The sequence below is a fragment of the Dasypus novemcinctus genome, chromosome 20 (assembly GCF_030445035.2).
Source record: "Dasypus novemcinctus isolate mDasNov1 chromosome 20, mDasNov1.1.hap2, whole genome shotgun sequence".
Classification (NCBI taxonomy): domain Eukaryota; kingdom Metazoa; phylum Chordata; class Mammalia; order Cingulata; family Dasypodidae; genus Dasypus; species Dasypus novemcinctus.
This window is the reverse complement of record NC_080692.1, coordinates 20794524-20821187: the sequence shown is the minus strand read 5'-3', so window position 1 is coordinate 20821187 and position 26664 is coordinate 20794524. Positions and strand designations below refer to the sequence as shown.

The following is a 26664-nucleotide window of genomic DNA, read 5'->3' as shown; positions in this document are numbered from 1 at the left end:
CCCTTCCTTCCCCCCACCCCCAGTTGTCTGTTCTTTGTGTCCATTTGCTGTGTATTCTTTGTCCACTTCTGTTGTTGTCAGCGGCACGGAAATCTGTGTTTCTTTTTGTTGCGTCATCTTGTTGTGTCAGCTCTGTGTGTGTGTGGCACCATTCCTGGGCAGGCTGCACTTTCTTTCACGCTGGGCGGCTCTCTTTACAGGGTGCACTCCTTGCGCGTGGGGATCCCCTACGCGGGGACACCTCTGCGTGTCATGGCACTCCTTGTGCGTGTCAGCACTGCACGTGGGCCAGCTGCACATGGGTCAAGGAGGCCCGGGGTTTGAACCACAGACCTCCCATATGGTAGACGAATGCCCTAACCACTGGGCCAAGCCCACTTCTTTTACATCTTTAGTTAAATTTATTCCTAGGTATTTTATTTTTAATTTACTATTGTAAATCATGTTTTTTTCTTGATTTCCTCCTCAGATTGCTCATTGTTGGTGTACAGAAATGCTACTGATTTTTGCGTATTGATCTTATAACCTGTAACTTTGCTGAACTCATTTATAAGTTCTAGAAGCTTTGTTGTAGATTTCTTAGGACTTTCAATGTGTAAATATAGTCTGCAAATAGTGAAATTTTGACTTCTTCCTTTCCAATTTGGATGCCTTTTATATCTGGTTCTTGCCTCAGTGCTCTAGCAAGAACTTCTAACACAATGTTAAATAGGAGCAGTGATAGTGGGCATCCTTGTCTCATTCCTGATCTTAGAGGGAAGGATTTTAGGATTTTTTTTTTTTTTTTTTTAAAGATTTATTTATTTATTTAATTTCCCCCCCTCCCCTGGTTGTCTGTTCTTGGTGTCTATTTGCTGCGTCTTGTTTCTTTGTCCGCTTCTGTTGTCGTCAGCGGCACGGGAAGTGTGGGCGGCGCCATTCCTGGGCAGGCTGCACTTTCTTTTCACGCTGGGCGGCTTTCCTCACGGGCGCACTCCTTGCACGTGGGGCTCCCGCACGCGGGGGACACCTTTGCGTGGCACGGCACTCCTTGCGCGCATCAGCACTGCGCCTGGCCAGCTCCACACGGGTCAAGGAGGCCCGGGGTTTGAACCGCGGACCTCCCATATGGTAGACGGACGCCCTAACCACTGGGCCAAAGTCCGTTTCCCGGATTTTAGGATTTCACCATTGCAAATGATGTTAGGTGTGGGTTTTTCATATATACCCTTGATCATGTTTAGAAAGTTTCCTTCTATTCCTATCTTTTGCAGTGTTTTTATCAGGAAAGGGTGCTGTATTTAGTCAAATGCTTTTTCTGCATCTATAGATATGATCATGTGATTTTTCTCCTTCAATCTGTTTATGTGGTGTATTACATTGACTGATTTTCTTATGTTGAACCATCCTTGCATACCAGGCATGAAACCCACTTGGTCATGGTGTATAATTCATTTGATGTGTTGTTGAATATGATTAGCAAGTATTTTGTGGAGGATTTTACCATCTAGGTTTATTAGAGAGATTGGTCTATAATTTCCCTTTCTTGTGTTGTCTTTATTTGGCTTTGGTATTAGGGTAATGTTGGCATTATAGAATGAGTTAGGCAATGCTCCTTCTATTTCAATTTTTTGGAAGAGTTTAAGTAAGATTGGTTCTTTCCAGACTGTTTGGCAGAATTCACCAGTGAATTCATCTGACCCAGGGCTCTTCTTAGTTGGGAGGTTTTTTATTTTATTTTATTTTATTTTATTTATTTTATTTATTTATTTCTCTCCCCTTCCCCCCCCACCCAGGTTGTCTGTTCTCTGTGTCCATTTGCTGCATCTTCTTTGTCCACTTTTGTTGTTGTCAGCAGCACGGGAATCTGCTTTTCTCTTTGTTGCGTCATCTTGTTGTGTCAGCTCTCCATGTGTGCGGCACCATTCCTGGGCAGGCTGCACTTTCCTTTGTGCTGGGCGGCTCTCCTTACGGGGCGCACTCCCTGTGTGTGGGGCTCCCCTACGCAGGGACTCCTGTGTGGCACGGCACTCCCTGCACACATCAGCACCGCACACGGGCCAGCTCCACACAGGTCAAGGAGACCCAGGGTTTGAACTGTGGACCTCCCATGTGGTAGATGGACGCCCTAAACACTGGGCCAAGTCCGCCGCCTGGGAGGTTTTTAATGACTGTTTCTATCTCTTTATTTGTGATTGGTTTGTTGAGATCATCAAGTTCTTCTTTCATCAATGTAGGCTGCTTATGTATTTCTAGGAATTTGTCCATTTCCTCTAAATTGTCCTTCTTGTTGGCATACAGATTTTCAAAGTTTCCTCTTATTATAGTTTTTATTTCAGTGGGGTCAGTGGTGATATCACCCTTCTCATTTCTTGTTTTGTGTATTTGCATCGTCTCTCTTTTTTTCTTTGTTAGTCTAGCTAAAGGTTTGTCAATTTTATTGATCTTCTCAAAGAACCAGCTCTTTGTTTTGTTTATTTTTTCTAGTACTTTCTTAATTTCTATTTCATATAATTCTGCTCTGATCTTTGTTCTCTCTTTCTTTCTTCTTCCTTTGGGGTTAGTTTGTTGTTTTTTTTACTAATTCCTCCAAGTGTACAGTCAGGTCTTCGATGTTAGCTCTTTCTTTTTTGATGTATGAATTTATGGCTATGAGTTTCCCTCTCAGTACAGCTTTTGCTGTATCTCATAAGTTTTGATATTTTGTGTTGTCATTTTCACTAGTTTCAAGGTAGTTACTGATGTCTTTTGAGATTTCCTCCTTGACCCACTGTTTGTCTAAGAGGGTGTTGTTTAACTTCCATATCTTGGTGCCTCATCTGGGTCTCTGGTCCTTGCAGATTTCCAGCTTCATTCCACTGTGGTCAGAGAAATTATTTTGTATGATTTCAATCTTTTTTAATTTATTGAGACTTTGTGGCCTAGCATGTGGTCTATCTTTGAGAGTGATCCATGTGCACTTGAGAAGAATGTATATCCTGCTGTATTTGGGTATAGTGTTCTGTATATGTCTGTTAGGTCCAGATCTTGTGATGTATTATTCAAAGTCTTTGTTTCCTTATTGATTCTCTGTTGAAATGTCTGTCCAATGGTGATAATGGTGTATTAAAGCCCCCCACTATAATTGTAGAGGCATCTATTCCTCCACTTACTTTCTTTTCTTTTTTAAAGATTTATTTTTTTATTTCTCTCCCCTCACCCCCATCCTGGTTGTCTGTTCTCTGTGTCTATTTGCTGTGTCTTCTTTGTCCACTTCTGTTGTTGTCAGCAGCACAGGAATCTGTGTTTCTTTTTGTTGCGTCATCTTGTTGTGTCAGCTCTCTGTGTGTGCGGCACCATTCCTGGGTAGGCTCCACTTTGTTTCGCACTGGGCGGCTCTCATTCTAGGGTGTACTCCTTGCACATGGGGCTTCTCTATGTGGGGGACCCCCCTGCGTGACATGGCGCTCCTTGCGCCCATCAGCACTGCACATGGGCCAGTTCCACACAGGTCAAGGAGGCCCAGAGTTTGAACCGCAGACCTCCCACGTGGTAGACGGATGCCCTAATTACTGGGCCAAGTCTGCCCCCCCTCCACTTACTTTTTCCAGTGTTTGCCTCACATATTTTGAGGCACCTGATTAGGTGCATAAATGTTTATGATTGTTTTTTCTTTTTGAAAGATTACCCCTTTTACTAATATGTAGTCCATCTTTGTCTCTCACAATAGTTTTGTATTTAAAGTCTATTTTGGGGGAAACAGACTTGGCCCAGTGGTTAGGGCGTCCGTCTACCACATGGGAGGTCCGCGGTTCAAACCCCGGGCCTCCTTGACCCATGTGGAGCTGGCCCATGCACAGTCCTGATGCGTGCAAGGAGTGCCGTGCCACCCAGGGGTGTCCCCCGCGTAGGGGAGCCCCACGCGCAAGGAGTGCGCCCCATAAGGAGAGCCGCCCAGCGCGAAAGAAAGTGCAGCCTGCCCAGGAATGGCGCCGCCCACACTTCCTGTGCTGCTGACGACAACAGAAGTGGACAAAGAAACAAGACGCAGCAAATAGACACAGAGAACAGACAACCGGGGGGAGAGGGGGGAATTAAATAAATAAATCTTAAAAAAAAAAAAAAAGCCTATTTTGTCCAATATTAGTATCTACTCCTGCCCTTTTTTGGTTATTGTTTGCTTGTAAGATTGTTTTCCAGCCATTCACTTTCAACCTTCTTGATCCCTGGGCCTAAGGTGGGTTTCTTGTAGACAGCATATGGATGGGTCATATTTTTTTTTGTCTTTATTCATTTTTTTAATATTACATTAAAAAAATATGAGGTCCCCATATACCCACCACCCCCCTCACTCCACTACTCCCCCCATAGCAACATTCTCCTCCATCATCATGAGACATTCATTGCATTTGGTGAATACATCTCTGAGCATTGCTGTACCTCTTGGTCAGTGGTCCACACCATAGCCCACACTCTCCCACGTTCCATCCAGTGGGCCATGGGAGGACATACAATGTCTGGTAATTGTCCCTGCAGCACCACCCAGGACAACTCCAAGTCCCAAAAACGCCTCCACATCTCATCTCTTCCTCCCATTCCCCACCCCCAGCAGCCACCATGGCCACTTTCTCCACACCAATGCCACATTTTCTTCGATTACTAATCACAATAGTTCATGAATAGAATATCAGTAAGTCCACTCTAAATATATTCTATCCCTCCATCCTGTGTCTATTCCACATCTATGTCAAGAGGGGGCTTAGATTCCACATGGATGCTGGGTGCAATCCTCCTGCTTTCAGTTGTAGGCACTCCTGGCTCCCTGGTGTGGTGGTTGACATGCTTCAACTCCATGTTAGCTGAGTGGGGTAAGTCCAATAAACCAGAGTGTAGGAGCTGAAGTCTGTTGAGGCTCAGGGCCTGGCTATCATATGCTGAGTCCAGAGATTCAGGTCCCCTGGGTATATATTAAACCCCAGCACTAACTACAATTCTGGTAAAGTAACAGGAAAGGCTTGTGAAAAGAGATCACATCTGAGTCCAGCTCCATCACCCAGAAACACCAACTCCAAAGAAGAGCCTACTGATATGGCACTGAACTCCATCTGCCATGACCATAAAACCTGTGGGTCTCTGTAGCCCTCAGAAGAACCAATACCTGGGGTTGTATCTACTTTATCTGTCTCTGGGACTCTGCTCAGGTGTGCATAAGGGCAACCCCTCTGATAACCTCCCAGCTCTTTTTTTTAGAGACTCATAGCTATATAAACTCATTTGTCCTTTCCCTTTCCCCCTTGATTTGGGTCAAAAAGCATTTTTAACTCCTGTTATTATATGTAGACAGAGATATTCTGCTGGTCCGAGTTGAACCTTTTATTCAAGGTCATTTTCTAGTTACATCATCAGCTGGTACTTGGTAGTAATCCCTCGGCACCAGGGAGGCTCATCCCCGGGAGTCATGTCCCACGCTGGGGGGAAGGCAGCGAATTTACATGTTGAGCTTGGCTTCGAGACTGGCCACGTTTGAGCAACATAGAGGCTCTCAGGAGGTAACTCTTAGGCACACTGCTGCTCTAGGCCTTGTTCTTATTTCAGGGGCACAGGCTCATAAGCATCGTCATTAGTATCAGGGGCTCATTGTTGGACTGTCATTCTTTTTAGGTCTTTGCCGTTGCTCTTGGGGGATTGTTGCTGTTCCTTTAGGGACTGTAATAGAGCTCCCCTGGCTAGGAACTCAGCACTCCCTCAGTTGTTGTTTTTAATTGTTTCCACTATGAAAATATCCAAACATTTTTATGTACCCTGGATATATGCCCTGTAGAACTCCCTGCCACCCATGTGTCCCCTGTCAATAACATCCCACATCAGTATTCCTCCACTGCCATTGTTGAAACTCTCAGTGATCCAAAACTTCCTGAAAAGTGAAGCCCAATATATTGCCAGGTTCCTTTAATAGTAAAATGGAATATAGCAATGAATTTAAACGTTAGATATAGAATATTTATTAATTTGGAAAAATTCTACATACTATCTTCTTCTTTTCTTTTTTCTAATTATTAAGCTTATCTTCACAAGAGTTTTAGATCACAGTAATTCATATATACAATATACAGTACTCCCACATATCCAACATAAAACTTTTTCCCTTCCACAGCAATAATCTTTTAACATATTCATACCATATTTACTGAAACTGATGTACAGATATTAAGACAATAGCTTTCCAACAAGGTAACATTTGTGTTTACATTGTGGTTTATATTTTAGACTATACAATCTTCTAAATTTGTAGTTATCTTATGTTTTACATTATGATTTACATTTTAGCCTATCAGCCCCTATGTATTTTTGGTGTAATTTTACATGTCTTATATCCATCCTTGCGTACTCTTGTGAAACACTTCTATTGCCCACACAGTTACATTGGTTCCATCTATTCAATACGTATTTCCCCCTCCTCTTGGGGCCCACAGTGACAGTCAATCTTCATTTCTTGAAGAGCCATGTTCAGAGATACTTGCAACAGTGTTGAGGACTGGACATGCTCAACTGCCTTAATGCCCTGGGAGTCAGCTTTTCTCTTGAGAGATACAATTCCCTCTATTTGATGGCATCACTCCTCCCCAGGATGTGGGTATACCTTCACTCTCATTATGTGGGTCTCTACCCAATGATATAACCCACTCTGGCAAAATGAGCATTCACATATTCCCTAGGAGTCTGTCCTTTGTCAGATTATCCCCTTTAAGTATCTTAAACAGGTAACTTTCCTTATTATATTTTTGAAAAGGTTTTCTCAGCATTATACTCTCAACGAACACCTGACAATCTGCTATGTTCATATGTTGCCCCACCCTCTCTCCAATTTTTTGGGCAATATTACCCATCCTCCCATCCCTAGCCCCCCTCAAGCCCACAAAGCCCCACCCAAAGGTAACCCTATGCCCCCATTTTATCCCTTCCTGGTACACATACTTACCTCCAGCTTATCATAGATTTCACCCATGTAGATGTCAGCTTACATCCTTCCTCTACCCCCCGATTTCCTGTAAGCCTATCATCCAGTCTCTAGCTCTCTGAGGCAGCTTGGTTTACTTATTTCATATCATTGAGGTCATGTAGTATTTGTCCTTCAATGCCTGGGTTGCTTCACTCAACATAAGGTTCTCAAGATTCATCCATGTTATCACGTGTGTTTGTAGTGTATTCGTTCTTAAAGCCAAGTAGTATTCCATTGTATGTATATACCATATTTTATTTATCCATTCATCTGTTGATGGGCATTTGGGTTGATTCCAACTTTTGGTGATAGTGAACAATGCTGCTATGAACATTGGTGTGCATATACCGGTTTGAGTCCTTGTTTTCAGTTCTGCTGGGTATATACCCAGCAGTGGAATTGCTGGGTCATATGGCAAATCTATGGTTAGTTTTTTGAGAAACCGCCAAACTGTCCTCCAGAATGGTGGATCCTTCTGCATTCCCACCAGTAGTGGATGAGTGTTCCCATTCCTCCACATCCTCTCCAGCATTTGTAGTCTTCTGTTTTTTTCATAGCTGCCAATCTTCTGGGAGTAAGATGGTATTTCATTGTAGTTTTGATTTGCATTTCCCTGATAGCTAGAGATTTGCAGCATTTTTTCATGTGCTTTTTAGCCATTTGTATTTCTTCTTTGGAGAAGTGTCTGTTTAAATCTTTTTCCCATTTTTTAAATGGGTTGTTATCTTTTTATTTTCAAGATATAGGAGTTCTTTATATATGCAAGTTATAAGTCTCCTATCTGATATATGGTTACCAAATATTTTCTCCCATTGTGTGCGCTCTCTTTTCACTTTCTTGACAAACTCCTTTGAGGTGCAGAATGCTTTAATTTTGAGGAGGTCCCATTTATCTATTTGTTCTTTTGCTGCTCGTGCTTTTGGTGTGAAGTTCATGAAGCCATTTCCTATTACAAGGTCTTGCATATGCTTCTCTACACTGCTTTCCAAAGTCTTTATGGTCTTGGCTCTTATATTTAGGTCTTTGATCCATCTTGAGTTGATTTTTCTATAAGGTGTGAGATGGTAATCCTCTTTCATTCTTTTACATATGGATATCCAGTTCTCCAGGCACCATTTGTTGAATAGGCCATTCTCTCCCAGTTGAGAGGGTTTGGTGGCTTTATCAAATATTATATGGCTATATATATGAGGATCTATATCAGAACTCTCAATTCGGTTCCATTGGTCTGTGTGTCTCTCCTTGTGCCAATACCATGCTGTTTTCACTACTGTAGCTTTGTACTATGTTTTGAAGTCAGGTAGTGTGATTCCTCCAATTTCATTTTTCTTTTTCAATATGTCTTGGCTATTCAGGGCCTCTTTCCTTTCCAAATAAATTTCATAGTTAGTTTTTCTAGTTCCTTAAAGAAGGCTGTGTTGATTTTTATTGGGATTGCATTGAATGTGTAGATCAGTTTTGGTAGGAGAGACATCTTAATAATATTTAGTCTTCCTATCCATGAACAGGGAATATTTTCCCATTTATTTAGGCCTTCTTTGATTTCCTTGAACAGTCTTGTGTAGTTCTCTGTGTATAAGTTTTTTACATCTTTAGTTAAATTTATTCCTAGGTATTTGATTTTTTTATTTACTATTGTAAATGGTATTTGTTTCTTGATTTCCTCCTGAGCTTGCTCATTATTGGTGTACAGAAATAATACTGATTTCTGTGCATTGATCTTATAACCTGTGACTTTACTAAACTCATTTATGACTTCTAGAAGCTTTTTTGTAGACCTCTCAGGGTTTTCTATGTATAGGATCATGTCATCTGTAAAGAATGAAATTTTTACTTCTTCCTTTCCAATCTGAATGCCTTTTATATCTGGTTCTTGCCTCAGTGCTCGAGCAAGTACCTCTAAGACAATGTTAAATAGAAGGGGAGAGAGTGGGCATCCTTGTCTTGTTCCTGATCTTAGAGGGAAGGATTTTAGGATTTCACCATTGTAAATGATGTTGGTTGTGGGTTTTTCATATATACTCTTTTTCATGTTCAAAAAATTTCCTTGTATTCCAATCTTTTGGAGTGTTTTTATCAAGAAAGTGTGCTGTATTTTGTCAAATGCTTTTTCTGCATCTATAGATATAATCATGTGATTTTTTTCCTTCAATCTGTTTATATGGTGTATTACATTGATTGATTTTCTTATGTTGAACCATCCTTGCATACCTGGAATGAATCCCACTTGGTCACGGTGTTAATTCGTTTAATGTGTTGTTGAATACAGTTAGCAAGTATTTTGTTGAGGAATTTTGTGTCTAGATTCATTAGAGAAATTGGTCTGTAATTTTCCTTTCTTGTGGTGTCTTTATTTGGCTTTGGTACTAGGGTAATGTTGGCATCATAGAATGAGTTCGGTAATGTTCCTGCTGTTTCAATTTTTTGGAAGAGTTTCAGCAGGATTGCCGTTAGTTCTTTCTGGAATGTTTTGTAGAATTCACCTGTGAAGCCGTCTGGCCCTGGGCTCTTCTTAGTTGGGAGGTTTTTTGTGACTGATTCTATCTCTTTACTTGTGATTGGTTTGTTGAGACCATCAATTTCTTCTTTCATCAATATAGGCTGCTTATGTGTTTCTAGGAATTTGTCCATTTCCTCTGAATTGTCATTTTTGTTGGAATATAGTTTTTCAAATATCCTCTTATACTTCATTTCTGTGGGGTCAGTGGTGATATCGCCTTTCTCATTTCTTGTTTTGTGTATTTGCATCTTCTCTCTTTTTTTCTTTATTAGTCTTGCTAAGGGTTTGTCAATTTTATTGATCTTCTCAAAGAACCAGCTCTTGGTCTTGTTTATCTTTTCAAGTGCTTTCTTATTTTCTATTTCATTTAGTTCTGCTCTTATCTTTGTTCTTTCTTTCTTTCTTCTTCCTGTGGGGTTACTTTGTTGTTTTTTTATTAATTCCTCCAAATGTGCAGTTAGTTCTTCAATTTTTGCTCTTTCTTCTATTTTGATGTATGTATTGATGGCTATAAATTTCCCTCTCAGTACTGCTTTTGCTGCATCCCATAGGTTTTGGTATGTTGTGTTATCATTATCATTAGTTTCAAGGTAGTTATTAATTTCTTTTGAGATTTCCTCTTTGATCCACTGTTTTTCTAAGAGTGTGCTGTTTTATTTCCATATCTTGGTGTGAAATCTGGGCCTCTGGTCCTTGCAGATTTCCAGCTTCACTCCACTGTGGTCAGAGATATTATTTTGTATGGTTTCGATCTTTCTGAATTCATTGAACCTTTCTTTGTGGCTTAGCATATGGTCTATCTTGGAGAATGATCCATGTGCACTTGAGAAAAATGTATACCCTGCTGTATTAAGGTGTAATGATCTGTATATGTCTATTAGATCCAGCTCCTCTAATATACTGTTCAACTATTTTGTTCCTTTAGTGATTCTCCTTTGAGATGTTCTGTCCAAAGTTGATAGTGGCGTATTAAAATCTCCCACTATTATTGTAGAGGCATCTATTCTTTCACTTAGTTTTTCCGGTGTTTGCCTCACATATTTGGAGGAACCCTTGTTAGGAGCATAAATATTTATGATTGTTCATTATTCATGAGAGATTGTCCCTTTCACAATATGTAGTATCCTTCTTTGTCACTCACAATTGTTTCGCATTTAAAGTCTATTTTTTTTTTTTTAAAGATTTATTTATTTAATTTCCCCCCCTCCCCTGGTTGTCTGTTCTTGGTGTCTATTTGCTGCATCTTGTTTCTTTGTCCGCTTCTGTTGTCGTCAGCGGCACGGGAAGTGTGGGCGGCGCCATTCCTGGGCAGGCTGCTCTTTCTTTTTCACGCTGGGCGGCTTTCCACACGGGCGCACTCCTTGCGTGTGGGGCTCCCCCACGCGGGGGACACCCTTGCGTGGCGCGGCACTCCTTGCATGCATCAGCGGTGTGCATGACCAGCTCCACACGGGTCAAGGAGGCCCGGGGTTTGAACCGCGGACCTCCCATATGGTAGACGGACGCCCTAACCACTGAGCCAAAGTCCGTTTCCAAAGTCTATTTTGTCTGATATTAATATACCTACTCCTGCCTTTTTTTGGTTATTGTTTGCGTGTAAGATTGTTTTCCAACCATTCACTTTCAGCCTCCATGAATCCCTGCGTCTAAGGTGTGTTTCTTGTAGCATATAGATGGGTCATATTTCCTTATCCAATATCCCAGTCTGAATCTTTTGATAGGTGAGTTTATTCCATTGACAATCAGTGTTATTACTTTCAAGGAATTATTTATGTTAGCCGTATTTTGATTGAACCTTTGTTTGTCATATTTTGTTTTTTTCCTTCTCTTTTTGTCTTTTTTGTTGCTCTTACACTCTCCTCCAACTCTGCCTCTCCTGTTTTTTCCTTTCTTCCTGCAGAACTCCCTTTAGTATTTCTTGAAGGGGAGGTTTCTTGTTGGCATACTCTTCCAATTTCTGTTTATCTGTAAATATTTTGAACTCTCCATCATTTTTGAATGCTAGTTTAGCTGGGTAGGGTATTCTTGGCTGGAAATTTTTTTGACTATATCATACCACTGCCTTCTTGCCTCCATGGTTTCAGATGAGAAATCAGTACTTAATCTTATGGAGCCTCCCTTGTATGTGATGGTTTTCTTTTCTCTTGCTGCTTTTAGAATTTTCTCTTTGTCTTGAGCATTGGATAATTTGACAAGTATATGTCTTGGGGTGGGCCTGTTGGGTTTTATGATGTTTGGGGTGCGTTGTGCTTCCTGGACATGTACATCTGTCTCTTTCAGTAGATTTGGGAAGTTTTCGGTCATTATTTCCTGCAACACCCCTTTGTCCCCTTTCCCTTCTCTTCTCCTTCTGGGATGCCTGTAATACGTATGTTTGTGCATTTTGCATTGTCATTCAGGTCCCTAAGTCCTAGCTGCATTTTTTTCTATCTTTTTATCGATCAATTCTACTATCTGTTTGATTTCAGATGTACTGTCTTCCACATCGCTAATTCTCTCCTCTGCCTCTTCTAATCTGCTGCTCTTTGCTGAGAGTGCATTTTTGATTTCTTGAACTGTGATGTTCATTCCCATCATATCTGTTATCTTTTTTGCGTATGTCTGCAATTTCCTCTCCAAGTGTTTTCTTCATATTGTTAAACTCTTCTTTTACCTTTTAAGTTGGTCTCTAATATATGTTTTGAGATCTTTAATTACTTGTCCAATGTTCTGCTCCCCTTCCTGGTTTTTAGTTTGTTCATTGGATTCAGCCATGTTTTCCTGATTATTGGTTTGGTTTGTAGTTTTTTGTTGCTGTCTGGTCATCATTTTATCTTGACGGGTTTAATCAGTTCCTTAGCTTCTTTGTCTAGTCTTGGGGATTAATTAGTTGTTGTTCTTGCATAAGTGTTATGTCTTCTCTTTGTCACTTTGTTCTTCTTACTCTAATGTCTTGTTGCTGGCTAAGTTCACTTTGAAGGAAAATATTAGGACCAGGGAAAGGAAATTGTGTAAGAAAAGAAAATGTGTAAAGTAGTATTGATAATAACTCTTAACAGAGCAACAATGTGAGATCTGGGAGAATGGATATTAGACTCATGTAAGTTGTGTAGAGTTATAGCAGTAAGTAGAGTACCTATAATGAGATAGTCAACTGAATATGGGGAGGAATATAGTATGAATGAAAAAGCCAGTGTTTCCATGAGAGAGGGAAAGAGAAAAGAAAGACAATAATATCAAGAGTGGATAAAAGACAGAAAACAGAACAAAGGTATTTGAAATTAAAAATTAGACAATTTGGGGACCAAAGAAAGGGAGGTGGAATGTAAGAGAGACAGTAGATGATGGAGGATAGCAAGATGTGGGGGAAAGGGGATAGTATAGGTGGCCAAAATCAATTTACACAGAAATGAGGAAATGGAGGGTGAGGAAACACAGCAAATGTGAGGCACTCCCTGCAGCACCTATTGTATAAATAAAATAAAATAAGAAGAAAATGAGAGAAAAGAGAAAAAAAAAAAGAAGAGAAGAAGAAAGGGGGTGGGCAAAGAAAAGGGGAGAGAAACAAGCAAGAAAAAGAAAAGAAGAAAAAAAAAAACCTAAATAAATGAAAAAGGACCTTGGGGGATACAATGGGAGAAAAGACCAGGAGATAATGCAATATTAGCAACCAAGACAATAAAAAAAAGATAAAAGAGGGAGAAAAAACCCCCAGAAACACCGAGTGCTAGGACAATCAAGGACCTCAGATGGACCTCAGTGCGTGGTGGATTCAGGGATGGGAAGTCTGTGATACTGCTTACTCAAGCGGTGTGAGTCTCTGAAGTGTGGGCCACCAGGGTTTAGTGGACACAGACCTGGCAACCACACATCTGGTTAACAGGGAGCCTGGAAGCACTGCAGCGCAACACAGCCTTCAGGGATTCCCACAGCTGGGTGCCAGCCCTAGGGGGAGGGGTCACACCCGCAAACTCTGACCTCTGTGTCAGAAATCCAAAATTCCACCTCTCACAAGAGTCTCTTCTGTCACTTTCTCACCAAATCGACTTCAGGACACCTCCCACCCTGCAAGCCCCCGAAACAGCCTGCTGGGGGCACCGCTGCCCTACAAACAATTCAGGGACCACTGCAGATGGGCTGCCAGCCCTAGCAGGAGGGGCTCCAGCCAGAAGCTCTGACCTCAGTGTCAGAAACCCAAAATTTCACATCTTGCAAGAATTTCCTCCGTCCCTGTCTCACCAAATCGACTTCCAGACACCTCCTGCCCTGCAAGCCCCCTAAACAGCCTGCTGGGGGCGCCACTGTACACAAACAATTCAGGGACTGCTGCAGCTGGTCCGCCAGCCCTAGGGGGAGTGGCTCTAGCCGGAAGCTCTGACCTCCGTGTCAGAAACCCAAAATTGCACATCTCGCACGAATCTCCTCCGTCACTGTCTCACCAAATCGACTTCCAGACACCTCCCACCTTGTAAGCCCCCGAATAGCCCGCTCAGGGCTTGAGAACTCCCCAGCGCAGCAAAGCCTCCAGGAATCGCCGCCGGGCCGCCAGCCCCAGGGGGAAGTGTCCCGCGTGCAGCCCTGATCTCTGTGAAAGAGACCCAAAATTCTACCTTTTACAAGAATCTTCTCTGTCACCATCCCACTAAATCGATGTCCAGACACCTCCTGCCCTGCAAACATCTGAAACAGCCCGGTTCAGCAGGATTCCAACCCTATTCAGCCACTTCTTTGCAGGAGAGATTATAGGGTGCACTCACTCAGACACCATCTTGCCCCACTGGATGGGTCATATTTCCTTATCCATTCTGCCAATCTGTGTCTCATGACAGGTGAGTTTAATCCATTAACATTCAGTGTTATTACTCTCAAGGAATTACTTACATTAGTCATATTTTCTTTGGATTTGTGTATGTCATATGTTGTTTTTATTCCTCTATTTGTATTTTGGTTGTTCTTACACTCTTCTCCAACTCTGTCTCTCCTGTTTTTATCTTTCCTCCTGCAGAACTCCCTTTAGTATTTCTTGAAGGACAGGTTTCTTATTGGCATACTCTCTTAGTTTCTATTTATCTGTGAATATTTTGAACTCTCCATCATTTTTGAATGCCAGCTTTGCTGGATTGAGTATTCTTGACTGGAAATTTTTTTCTTTTAATACCTTGACTATGTCATATCATTGCCTTCTTGCATCCATGGTTTCAGATGAGAAATCAGCACTTAATCTTATTGAGCTTCCCTTGTATTTGGTGGTTCTCTTTTCTCTCACTGCCTTCAGTATTTTCTCTTTGTCTTGAGCATGAGATAATTTGACAAGTATATGTCTTAGGTTAGGCCTGTTGGGATTTATATTGTTTGGAGTGTGCTGTGCTTCCTGGACATGTACATCCATCTCCTTCAATAGGTTTGGGAAGTTTTCAGCCATTATTTCCTCCAACACCCTTTCTGTCCCCTTTCCCTTCTCTTCTCCTTCTGAGATACCTATAATGCATATGTTTGTGCGCTTTGTGTTGTCATTCAAATCCCTAAGTCCCTGCTGGATTTTTTCTATCAAATCTGTTTGATTTCAGATGTACTGTCTTCCACATCACTAATTCTTTCCTCTGCTTCTTGAAATCTACTGTTATTTGCTGAGTGTATTTTTGATTTCTTGAATGGTGTCATTCATCACCATCATATTCGTTATCTTTTTAAAAAAGATTTATTTATTTTTATTTATTTCTCTCCCCTTCCCCCCCCGCCCACCCTGGTTCTATGTTCTCTGTGTCTGTTTTGCTGTGTGTTCTTCTTTGTCTGCTTCTGTTGTTGTCAGCGGCATGGGAATATGTGTTTCTTTTTGTTGTGTCAGCTCTCCATGTGTGCAGCACCATTCCTGGGCAGGCTGCACTTTCTTTTGTGCTGGGTGGCTCTCCATACGGAGCGCACTCCTTGCATATGGGGCTCCCCTACGTGGGGACATCCCTGTGTGGCACAGCACTCCTTGCACGCATCAGCACTGCTCGTGGGCCAGCTCCACACGGGTCAAGGAGGCCCAGGGTTTGAACCGCAGACTCCCATGTGGTAGATGGATGCCCTAACCACTGGGCCAAGTCCGCTTCTCTTTGTTATCTTTTTGTGTATGTTTACAATTTGTTCAGTATGCTCTCCAAGTGTTTTTTAATATCCTTAATCTCGTCCTTCACTTCATTAAGTTGGTCCATGATATTTGATTGGAGAGCTTTGATTAGTTGTTCAATGTTCTGCTCCTCTTCCTGATTTTCAATTTGTTCATTGGACTGGGCCATGTCTTCCTAATTATTAGTTTGGTTTGTACTTTTTTTTTTGTCTTGTCATCATTTCATCTTGGTGGGTTCATTCAGTTGATTAGTTTCTCCCTCTAGTCTTGGTTTTTTTAGGTGCTGTTTTTGTGTGTGCATTAATTTTTCTCTTTGACACTTTGGTCTTCTTATTCTATTATCTTGCTGTTGTCTAAGTTCCCTTGAAGGAAAAAGATTAGGGCCAGGGAAAGCAAAAGAGATAAGATAAGAAAAATTATAATAGTTTTGGTAGTAAATGTTAGCAGAAGAACTATATGAGAATAAATATTAAACTCATGTAAGCAGTGTATAGTTATAGGAATAAGAAAAAGGAGTACCAACAGTGAAATGGGAAACTGAATATGGAGGAGAATGTAGTATGAATGTCCAGTGTGATCAGGACAGAGGGAAAGAGAAAAGAAAGAACAATAAGTAAAGAGGTAATAAAAGATAGAAAACAGAATAGATGTGTTAGAAATAAAAAGCCAGAAAAATTGGGGGCTAAACCAAGAGAGGGAATGTAAGAGCAACAACAGAAGGTGGAGTGTAGATAGATGTAGAAAGGAAAATAGATAGCACTAGTAGTGGAAATCAGTATACACAGAAAAGAGGAGGTTGAGAATGAGGAAGCATAGCAAACAATAAAGAAGCTGGCAGCACCAAATTGAAATAAGGAAAAAAGAAAAAAGAAAAAGAGGAAGAAAGAAAGAAAGGGAGGGAGGGAGGGAGGAAGGAAGGAAGGAAGGAAGGAAGGAAGGAAGGAAGGAAGGAAGGAAGGAAAGGGTGGGGGGATAAAGAGGAAGGAAAGACAAGATAACAAGAAAAAACAAAACAAAACAGAAGCCTCAAGCAAGGAGTCAACCAAACAATAAAAAAACCAGACTTCCCTCTTAAGTTCTTACTTAGGGAAAACAAGAGACCTAAGGGAAGCCAATAGAAGGATTTTATCTATGTTTTTCCTGTCTCAAAATATCAGCTAATATCCCAGTGGGTTGCTACTCTAAGAGGAGCTGTGAATTGAACCAGAGATCTTGTGCATTCAAGGCTGAAACTCCTCCACAGAGCAAAACCTTCCTTTAGGGTCAACCTGCCCCTCAAAAAAGACTCTTTGCAGTTGAATAAACTGATTAAGAATCTGCCCTTCCCCCTTTCTCCCTTTCTCACTTCTCTCTCTTCCAGGGCAGCAAGAAGCCCATGTGAGTGCTCCCCTCCGAGATTCAAATGGGACCCTGGTGAAGCAAATCACCATGGAAAAGAATGACTCTCAGTCTCTTTGAGATAGAGCACCCACACCTTGCCAGCTACCCTAAATATGCTCTTGGAAGCCTACTGTATTAGTCAGCCAAAGAGGTGCTGATGCAAAATACCAGAAATTGGTTGGATTTTATAAAGGGTATTTATTTGGCATAGGAGCTTACAGATACCAGGGCATAAAGCATATGTTACTTCCCTCACCAAAGTCTATTTTCACGTGTTGGAACAAGATGGCTGCCAACTTCTGCAAGGGTTCAGGCTTCCTGGGTTCCTACCTTCCTGGGACTTGCTTCTGTTTCCTCTGTGAGCTTACTTCCCAGGACTCCAGTTTAAGGCTTCAGCATCAAATTCTAACATCAAAACTCCAACATCAAAACCCCCCCAACTCTGTCCTTTGCCATGCTTTTTATCTGTGAGTCCCCACCCACCAAGGGGTGGGGTCTCAATACCCTAATGAAATGACCCAATTAAAGTCCTAATCATAACTTAATCACGCCCAGATACAGACCAGATTACAAACATAATCCTGTATCTATTTTTGGAATTCATGACCATATCAAACTGCTACACCTACCAAGCACTTCCCACTGTCCCCCTCCCTTAGGTGTGTTGCACAGGATTAGTTAATTGCCTGGCTCCACCTTCTCTCAGATTTTACCCACAGAGGTTAGGTAAATCAGGCTCTCTCAGTAGATTCACCTCTCCCCTCTTCCTGGTTTCTCCTCAAGCCAGCTGATATGCTCCTCAAAGCTCAAAAAGGGGGGTCCAGACAATTGAACCCGCACTTGTAGAACTCCTCTCCACCCGTCACGAGAACCCTCTCACTCTTGGAGTTTTACTCCTCTTGTGTGTGACCCTTGAGATTCAAGGAATGTCTGGGCTTCTTACTCTGGGGCATGGGCAGAAACCCGTGGTTTTACCTTGAGCTATCACTCTTCCTGTCGTGCTCTCTATGGATGGATGTCCAGCAGCTTCCTGCTTTGTAGGTTCCCAAAACAGCTCACTCAGACTGGATTTTGTTCCCACTCAGCCATTTTATTGTAGGAGTGATGATATGAGTGCTCTTACTCTGATGCTACCTTGCCCCTCCTCTATAGCATTCTTTTGATGTGCTGTTGGATTCAGTTTGCTAGTATCTTGTTGAGGATTTTTGCATCTGTATTAACAAGGGGTATTGGTCTGCAGTTTTCTTTCCTTGTAGAATCTTTATCTGGCTTTGGTATGATAGGGATGTTGGCCTCATAAAATGAGTTAGGGGGTGTTCCCTCCTCTTCAATTTTTTGGAAGAGTTTCAGCAGGATTGGAGTTAATTCTTGGAATATTTATAAAATTCCCCTGTGAAGGCATTTTGTACTGGGCTTTTCTTTGCTGGGAGGATTTTGGTTATTGATTCAACCTCTTTACTAGTTATTGGGTTGTTGAGATCTTCTCTGTATCCTTGAGGTGGTTTGTGTGTTTCTAGGATTTTTCCACTTCATCTAGGTTAATTTATTGGTGTACAATTGTTCATAGTGTCCTCTTATAACCCTTTTTATTCTGTGAGATTGGTAGTAATGCCCCCTTTCCATTTCTGATTTTATTTTTCTGTCCTTTCTTTTTTTCTTTGTTGGTCTAGCAAAAGCTTTGTCAATTTTATTGATCTTTAAAAAAGCCAGCTTTTGGTTTCATCGATTCCCTCTGTTGTTTTTTCAATTCTCTATTTATTTCTGTCCTAATCTTTATTTCCTTCCTTCAGCTTGCTTGCTTTAGGTTTATTTTGTTCTTCTTTTTCTAGATCTTCCAGTATTGAAGTTAGGGCTCTGATGTGAGATCTTTCTTCTTTTTTTAATGTAGCTATTTAAAGCTCCAGATTTCCCTCTCAGCACTTCCTTTGCTGCATCCCATAAGTTTTGGTATATTGTGTTTTTATTTTCATTCACCTCAAGATGTTTCATAATTTCCCTTGTGATTTCTTCTTTGACTTATTGGTTGTTTAATAGTGTATTGTTTAAGTTCTACATATTTGTGAATTTTCTATTTCTCCTTCTATTATTGATTTCTAGCTTCATTCCATTGTGGCTGGAGAAGATACATTGTATGATCAAGCTTTGGAAATTTATTGAAATTTATCTTGTGACCTAACATATGGTCTTTCTTGGAGAATGATCCATGTGCAAAGGACAAGAATGTGTTAGGTGAAGTGTTCTCTATATGTCTGTTAAGTCTAGTTGGTTTATAATATTTTTCAAGTCTTCTATTTCCTTATTAATTTTCTGTTTAAATGTTCTATCCATTATTGAAAGTGGTGTATTAAAGCCTTCTACTATTAGTATAGAACAATCTATTTCTCCTTTCAAATATGTTAATATTTGCTTCACATATTTTGGGGTTCTGCTTGTGGTGCATATATTTTTTTTGTTATGTTTTCTTATTAATTGACCCCTTTATTAGTATATAGTAACCTTCTTTGTCCCACATAATATTTTTTGGCTTATAATCTATTTATCTGATATTTTTATAGCTACCTTAGCTCTCTTTTGTTTACAATTAGCATGAGATATCTTTTTCCATCCTTTCAATTTCAGCCAACTTATGTCTTTGAATTTAAGGTGAATCTTTTGTAAACAGTATAGAGTTCAGTCATGCTGTTTTATCCAATCTGCCAATCTCTGCCTTTTGACTGGAGAAATTAATACATTTACATTTAAAGTCACTATTGATAATGTAGGACTTTCTTCTGCCATTTTGCTATTTTGTCTTTTTAAGTCAATTCTTTTTTGACCCTCTTTTGTTAATGCCTACTTCCATATTTTTTTATTGTACCATTTTGAGTCCCTTCTCATTTTTTTCTGAATATAATTTTCATATATTTTTTTTGTAGTTACTGTGGGGCTTAAATTTAATATCCTAAATCTATAACAATCATATTTGACGTGATACAAGTTTATCTTCAATAGCATACATATACACTGTTCCTATACCCCTTCCTTTCCTCTTTTTTGTATTTGTTACCATTTATGTCTGTACATTTTATCTTCAAAACAATAATTTATCATTACTTTTCATACATTTTCATTTTAGAACCTGTAAGAAGTAAGAAGGGGAACTACATACCAAAAAATACAGTAGAAGTGGCATTTAAATTATCCATATGGTTACCCTTATAAACATTTATTTCACTTCAATCCATTAAATAATCAGCTGATGTTAATTTCCCTGAATGTCTCACAAATATGTCTTGTTTAAAAACTTCATTTGAATCATATTCCAGATAAGGTATATATATATTCTAATTGTTTGGTTTGTCTCTTAAGTCCTCTTAAAATGCTTTAATTTAGAAAAGTTCTGGGTTTACAGAAAAATCATGCATATAATATAGAGTTCTCATATCTCACACACACACATCATTTTCCCTATTATTAACATTTTGCATTAGTGTGGTACCTTTGTTACTATTGGTGAAATAATATTATTATGTTTATGGAATTGACTATAGTCCATAGTTTGCAGTAGGGTTCACTGTGTTGTACAGTTTTATAGTTTTTACAATTTTTTATTCTAGGAACATATATACACCCTAAAATACCCCATTTTAACCACATGCAAATATATAATTCAGTGCTGTTAATTACATTCACAATGTTGTACTACTATCACCAATCATCCGTTACCAAAACTTTTTCATCACCCCAAAAGAAACTGTACCAATTAAATATTAACTTCCCTTTTTCTACCCCAACCCCAGTCTCTGTTAACCTGTTTTCTAGTTTCTCATTCTATGAATTTGCTTATTCTAATTATTTAATATCAGTGGGATCATACAATAGTTGTCCTTTTGTGTCTGGCTAATTTTACTCAACATGATATCTTCAAGGTTCATCCATGTTGTCTCATGTAGTAGAACTTCATTCTTTTTTACAGCAGAAATATATCCCATGCTATATGTACACCGCATTTATCATTGTTATGTCTTATCACATTGGCTCCTTTATCAGTACATAGTGTCCTTCTTTGTCCCTTGTAACAGTTTTACTTAAAGTATATTTATTTGATATTAGTATTGGTATCCCAGCTCTCTTTTGTTTACTACTTCTATGCTATATCTTTTTCCATCCTTTCATTTTCAACCTATTTATGTCTTTGAATTTAAGATGAGTCTTTTGCAAACAGCATATAGCTGGGCCATGCTTTTTTTAATCCATTCTGCCAATTGCTGCTTTTTGACTGGAAGTTTAATCCTTTTACATTTATGATAACTACTGTAATGCAGGACTTTCTTTTGCCATTTTGCTCTTTGATCTTGTCTTATACCTTTTTGACTCATTCTCAATTCTTCCATTAATGCCTATTTTCATTTTTATTTGATATTTTATGGTAAACCATTTTGAACTCCTTTTGATTTCCTTCTGTATATATATTTTTAGATATTTTTTTGTGTGTGGTCACTAAGGGGCTTAAATTTAGCATCCGAAATCTATAACAACAATATTTGATTTAATACTAACTTAACCTCAATTACATACACAAACACTGTTTATATACCCTTTCCTACGCGCACCTTTTTGTTGTATTTGTTACAAATTTTATCTTTACCCATTTTATATCCAAAGCCATAGGCTTATCATTACATTTTAAAAAATAAGATTTATTTTTATTTATTTCTCCCCACCCACTCATTTTTGCACTTGCTGTGTCTATCTGTCTTCCTGTTTCCTTAGAACGAACTGGAAACTGAAACCAGGACCTCCAATGTAGAAGGGAGGCACTTAATCACTTTAGCCGCCTCTGCTCCCTGCTTTTTTGTCTCACATTAAGTTTTCTTTGAGTCTCTTGTTGCGTCATCTCATTGCATTGGCTCACTGCACCTGCCTGTCAGGCCAGCTTGCTGTCTTCTTTAGGAGGCACTGGGAATCAAACCAGGACCTCCATGTGGTAGGCAAGAGCCCAATCATTTTGGTCATGTCTGCTTTTCTATCATTACTTTTTTTTTTAAAGATTTATTTTTAAAATTTATTTCTCTCCCTTTCCCACCCCTCCCCCCCCCCATTGTCTGCTCTCTTGTGTACATTTGCTATGTGTTCTTCTGTGTCTGCTTGCATTCTCGGCAGCACAGGGAATCTGTGTCTCTTTGTGCGTCATTTTGCTGTATCAGCTCTCCATGTGTGCAGCGCCACTCCTGGGCAGGCTGTGCTTTTATCGCATGGGGTGGCTCTCCTTGTGGGGTGCATTTCTTGTGCATGGGGCTCTCTTACGTGGGGGACACCCCTGCACGGCATGGCACTCCTTGTACGCAGCAGCACTGCACAAGGGCCATCTCACCACACAGGCCAGGAGGCCCTGGGTTTGAACCCTGGACTTCCTATATGGTAGGTGGATGCTCTATCAGTTGAGCCACATCTGCTTCCCTATCATTACTTTTTATGCTTTTGTAATTTAGAATATGTAAGAAGTAAAAAGTTGAGTTACATAACAAAGAATTCAATATAATAGTACTGGCATTTTTAATTACCCATATGGTTACCTTTATTTATTTAACTTCAGGCTACTGTCTAGTGTCCTTTTCTTTCAGTCTAATGAGCTACATTTAGCATTGCTTGTTGGGAAGCTTTAGTGGTAATCAATTCCCTCAGCTTTTGTTTATCTTGAGAATGTCAATCTCTACCTCATTTTGAAAGAAAGTCTTGTTGGATATAATATTCTTGGTTGGTAATTGTTTTCTTTCCATGCTTTAAATATTTTATCTCATTGCCTTCTTGACTTTATGGTTTCTAATGAGAAATTGGCACTTAATCTTATTGAGATGCCCTTGCACATAACTCATTGCTTTTCTCTTGTTGCTTTTGAACTCTGTCTTTGTCCTTAGCATGGGACAATTTGACTACCATGTGGCATGGTTCTCTCAAAGTTTATCCTGTTTGGAGTTTGTTGGTCTTCTTGAGTGTGTATATCCATGTCTTTCTTAAAATTGGGAAGTTTTCTGCCATTATATCTTTGAATATTCTTCTGCCTCTTTCTCTCTTTCTTCTCTTTCTGGGACTCCCATAATGTGTATATTGATATTCTTGATGGTGTCCCACTGGTATCTCAGGCTCTGTTCACTTTTTTCATTCTTTTTACTTTCTGCTCCTCAGTTTGAATCATTTCAGCTGTCTTGTCTTCAAGTGCACTGATTCATTTTTCTGTCAGCTCCAATTGACTGTTGAAACCTTCCAGGGAATTTTTCATTTTATTTATTATGGTCTTTAACTCCAGGATTTCTGTTTGATTCCTTTTAAAACTTTCTCTTTATTGAGATTCTCATATTGTTCATTCACTGTCTTCTTGATATCCTTTAGTTCTTTATCTGTATTTTCTTTTATATCCATGAACTACTGAAGATCATTTTTTAGAAGTCTTTATATAGTATGAATCTATAGTCTGGTCTTCTTCATTGATGGTTTCTGGACTTTTTTCTTGTTCCTTTGGATGGTCTATCATTTCCTATTTCTTGGTTTGTCTTGTAATCTTTTGTTGCACACTGTACAGTTTGATATTTTAATGTTGAATCTGGGCTTTTGTCTCTGAGCAGTCTCTTCTGTAAGTTTGAATCCAGCTTGAATGCCAGGAGCTAAAAAGGAAACACCAACTAAACCAACACAAAAACACCTTTCACAGGCCTTTCAAGTTGACTCTTCTTCAGAGTTTAGCCCTCTTATCAAGAAGATAAGCCCAAAGCAATAGTGAAGAGCAAGATCCTCTCTGTATTTACTGAATCTGTGTCTTATCTTGGGCTTGTGTTTGTTCATGGTCTTGGGAATTATCCCATTTTCAGGACTCCAAATGTCCCCTGTACTCAACCACTTTCATCCACATTCAGGGTTCTCTATTGTGTCTTCCAGCAGGTAGTCCTTTGCCCCAAGCCACTTCAACTTAATTGTTTCTTAAAATGCTTTAGCTGTCCACAAGCTGCTTCTGCTTGTGGGGCAAGTTCTAGGAAGGTAAGCCAGAGTCTTAGGTAGTTTTCTGTTCTAGTCTTTTAGCTACTACCAGATAGACTGTCACCAACATACAGGAACTCCACACTGTGCATAAGTGTTACCCTGTTTCTTCCAGAACAGAGCCAGGGAGCACAGGTTATCTCTGCACTGTGCTAGGAAGGGGATAAAGGAGGGGTCAGCAAGGCTACCTCAAGATTTTCCTACTTTTTTTATAGCTGCATTTTCTTTTCTTTTCTTTTTTTTTTAAGGAGTTATTTTTATTTACTTATCTCCCCCCTGCCCCCCAGTTGTCTGCTTTCTCTGTCCATTCGCTGTGTGTTCTTCCATGTCCACTCGTATTCTTGTCATCAGCATCAGGAATCTGTGTCTCTTTTTGTTGTGTCATCTTGCTGCGTCAGCTCTCCATGTGTATGGCGCCACTCCTGGGCAGGTGCACTTTTTTTGCATGGGGCAGCTCTCCATAAAGGGCACACTCCTTGCACATGGGGCTGCTCTACACGGGGGACACCCCTGCGCGGCACGGCACTCCTTGCATGCACTGTGCATGGGCCAGCTCCCCACACGGGTCAGGAGGCCCTGGGTTTGAACCCTGGACCTGCCATGTGGTAGGCAGATGCTCTATTGAGCCAAATCTGCTTCCCAGATGCATCTTCTTGATTCAGCACTCACCTAGTTATTGCAACCCTTTAACTGTTTTCAGGTATTTTAAGGAAGATAGCTCCTGCCTTTTTTTTTTTTAGGTACTGGGGCTGGGAATTGAACCTGGGACCTCATATGTGTGAAGCTGATGTTCAACTGCTGAGCCACATTGGCTCCTTTGAGTTGGCTTTTTTGTTTGTTTGCTTGTTGTTTGTTTTTTTAGGAGGCACTAGGAACCGAACCTGGAACCTCCCATGTATGAAGCAGGCACTCAACCGTTTACACCATATATCGCTCCCCTGCCATTTTTTTTGCAAGTTGTTCAAAGATTCTTTGTGAGAGTGGCACCCTGGAGCATCTTTCTCCACCATCATGGTCAACTAGAAGTTTCCACTTGAGTCCCTTTTAATCTATATTATCCCCTTTATCATTTTTTCCTTTCAATTTATATGTTGAAGAAACTAAGTCATTTGTCTTATAAAATTTCCACATTCTGGACTGTGATGATCATATCCCTTTAGCAACAATTAATAGTTATATCTAGAGGCTTGATCAGATTCAGGTTCAATTTTTGACAAGGTTACTTTGCAGGTAGACTTGTATTCTTATATTAACAGGTACATAATGTCTGGTTGCCTCTCTATTTGTGATGGCCATAGGCTTTGATGGTGGTTAATTCATTAATGATTACCAATGGGTGATTTTCTTTTCTATTCTTCTTTTCTTTGCTTTTATTGAGATATAACTTGCTACAATAAAATGCCCAAATCTTAAGTGTACGCTTGGATACATTTTTACATACATGCACATCTATGAAAGTATCAGTCATATCAGAGTATAGAACATTTCCAATACCCCAAAAGGTTCCCTTTGTGTCCTTTCCCAGTGAATGCCACCCCCCATGATAATCACTATTCTGACTTCTATCATTCATTCATTTAGCTCATTCTTGAACGTCACATAAATGGAATTTTATACTTCAGACTTTTTTGTGTCTATATTTCACTCAGCATTATATCTGTGATATTCATTCATGTTGTTGCCTGAAACATTATATCATTCTTTTTTATTGCTATGTATTCCATTGAATAAATATATCTCAATGTATTTATCCAAAATAATGATATTGTAATTCTGTCTTTCTGTCTTCATTTTTAGTTGAAATTCTTCTATAAAGAAAGTTGACTTTATAGACTATTTGGGTACCTTGAGGTAGAACTTATGCAGTAAAGACAAAATAAATACTCAATTCTTTCCCTTTGCCACTTTTCAAAGTTACAAATTATTTCCTAGCACCTTTTAAAGGTGACCAATGAGGGTTATTTCTCTTGTATCATTTGAATTTAAAATCAATTTTAGGATATTTTATGTGTTTTAAACAATTACAACTATTATTGCTACTGATGCTTTAATCATTCCATCTTTGGTCAAATGGGAGTCTCTTCAAGTTGGCTCCTGAATTCTTTTAACATGAGCCCAGTGGTCGCCAATAGCTTCCTTGCTTTTCAGTAAGGAGCGGCATCTCATCTTGCATATTTCCTGTTGGATGCCTGAAACCAAACATTTCTCCAAGGAGCATGGATTCCTCTTAGTAGAAAATGGTATTTAAAGACCTCAGCCTTGATACTAGGTTATTTCTTCAGAGTCTGGTTGAAGGCAGTATGGCAGAGCACACATGTGCACTGATGGGGTTCTTGATCTTTAGGAAGGGAGGTTTTTCTTATCAGTGCAGCTTCAGCATTTTCTTAGGTTTGTTGTGGATTTTTCACATGTGTCTGTTTTTCATTGTCTATTCTATGTTGGTATTTGTTTAGCTGCGTCATTGGTAGTTTGGTCTCTGTAGGTTGACACATAGTGATGCATATTTGGATGGGTGGTATTTGGGGCCTATCATTTAACAATGGTGTGACACTTATTTTTTGGGTTTCAAATAGCAATCATCCTAACTATATTTCTCAAGCAGATTTGTACGTAACTCACCCTTGAGTTTGTAAATACAGAGATACTTCTTTGTCATCACCAAATTATTTTTTCTATGGAGGATTAGGAAAAGGTGTGTAGGAGAATTGTCCCAGCCCACCTGAG

The 26664-nt window shown here is 39.8% G+C and overlaps 1 protein-coding gene across 3 annotated transcripts in view; it reads left to right on the top strand.

The window, feature by feature from the left end:
* The window catches only part of LOC101435567 (maestro heat-like repeat-containing protein family member 1), a 149941-nt gene that overhangs the window by 82972 nt on the left and 40305 nt on the right, over positions 1–26664 (top strand). The window lies entirely within an intron of this gene.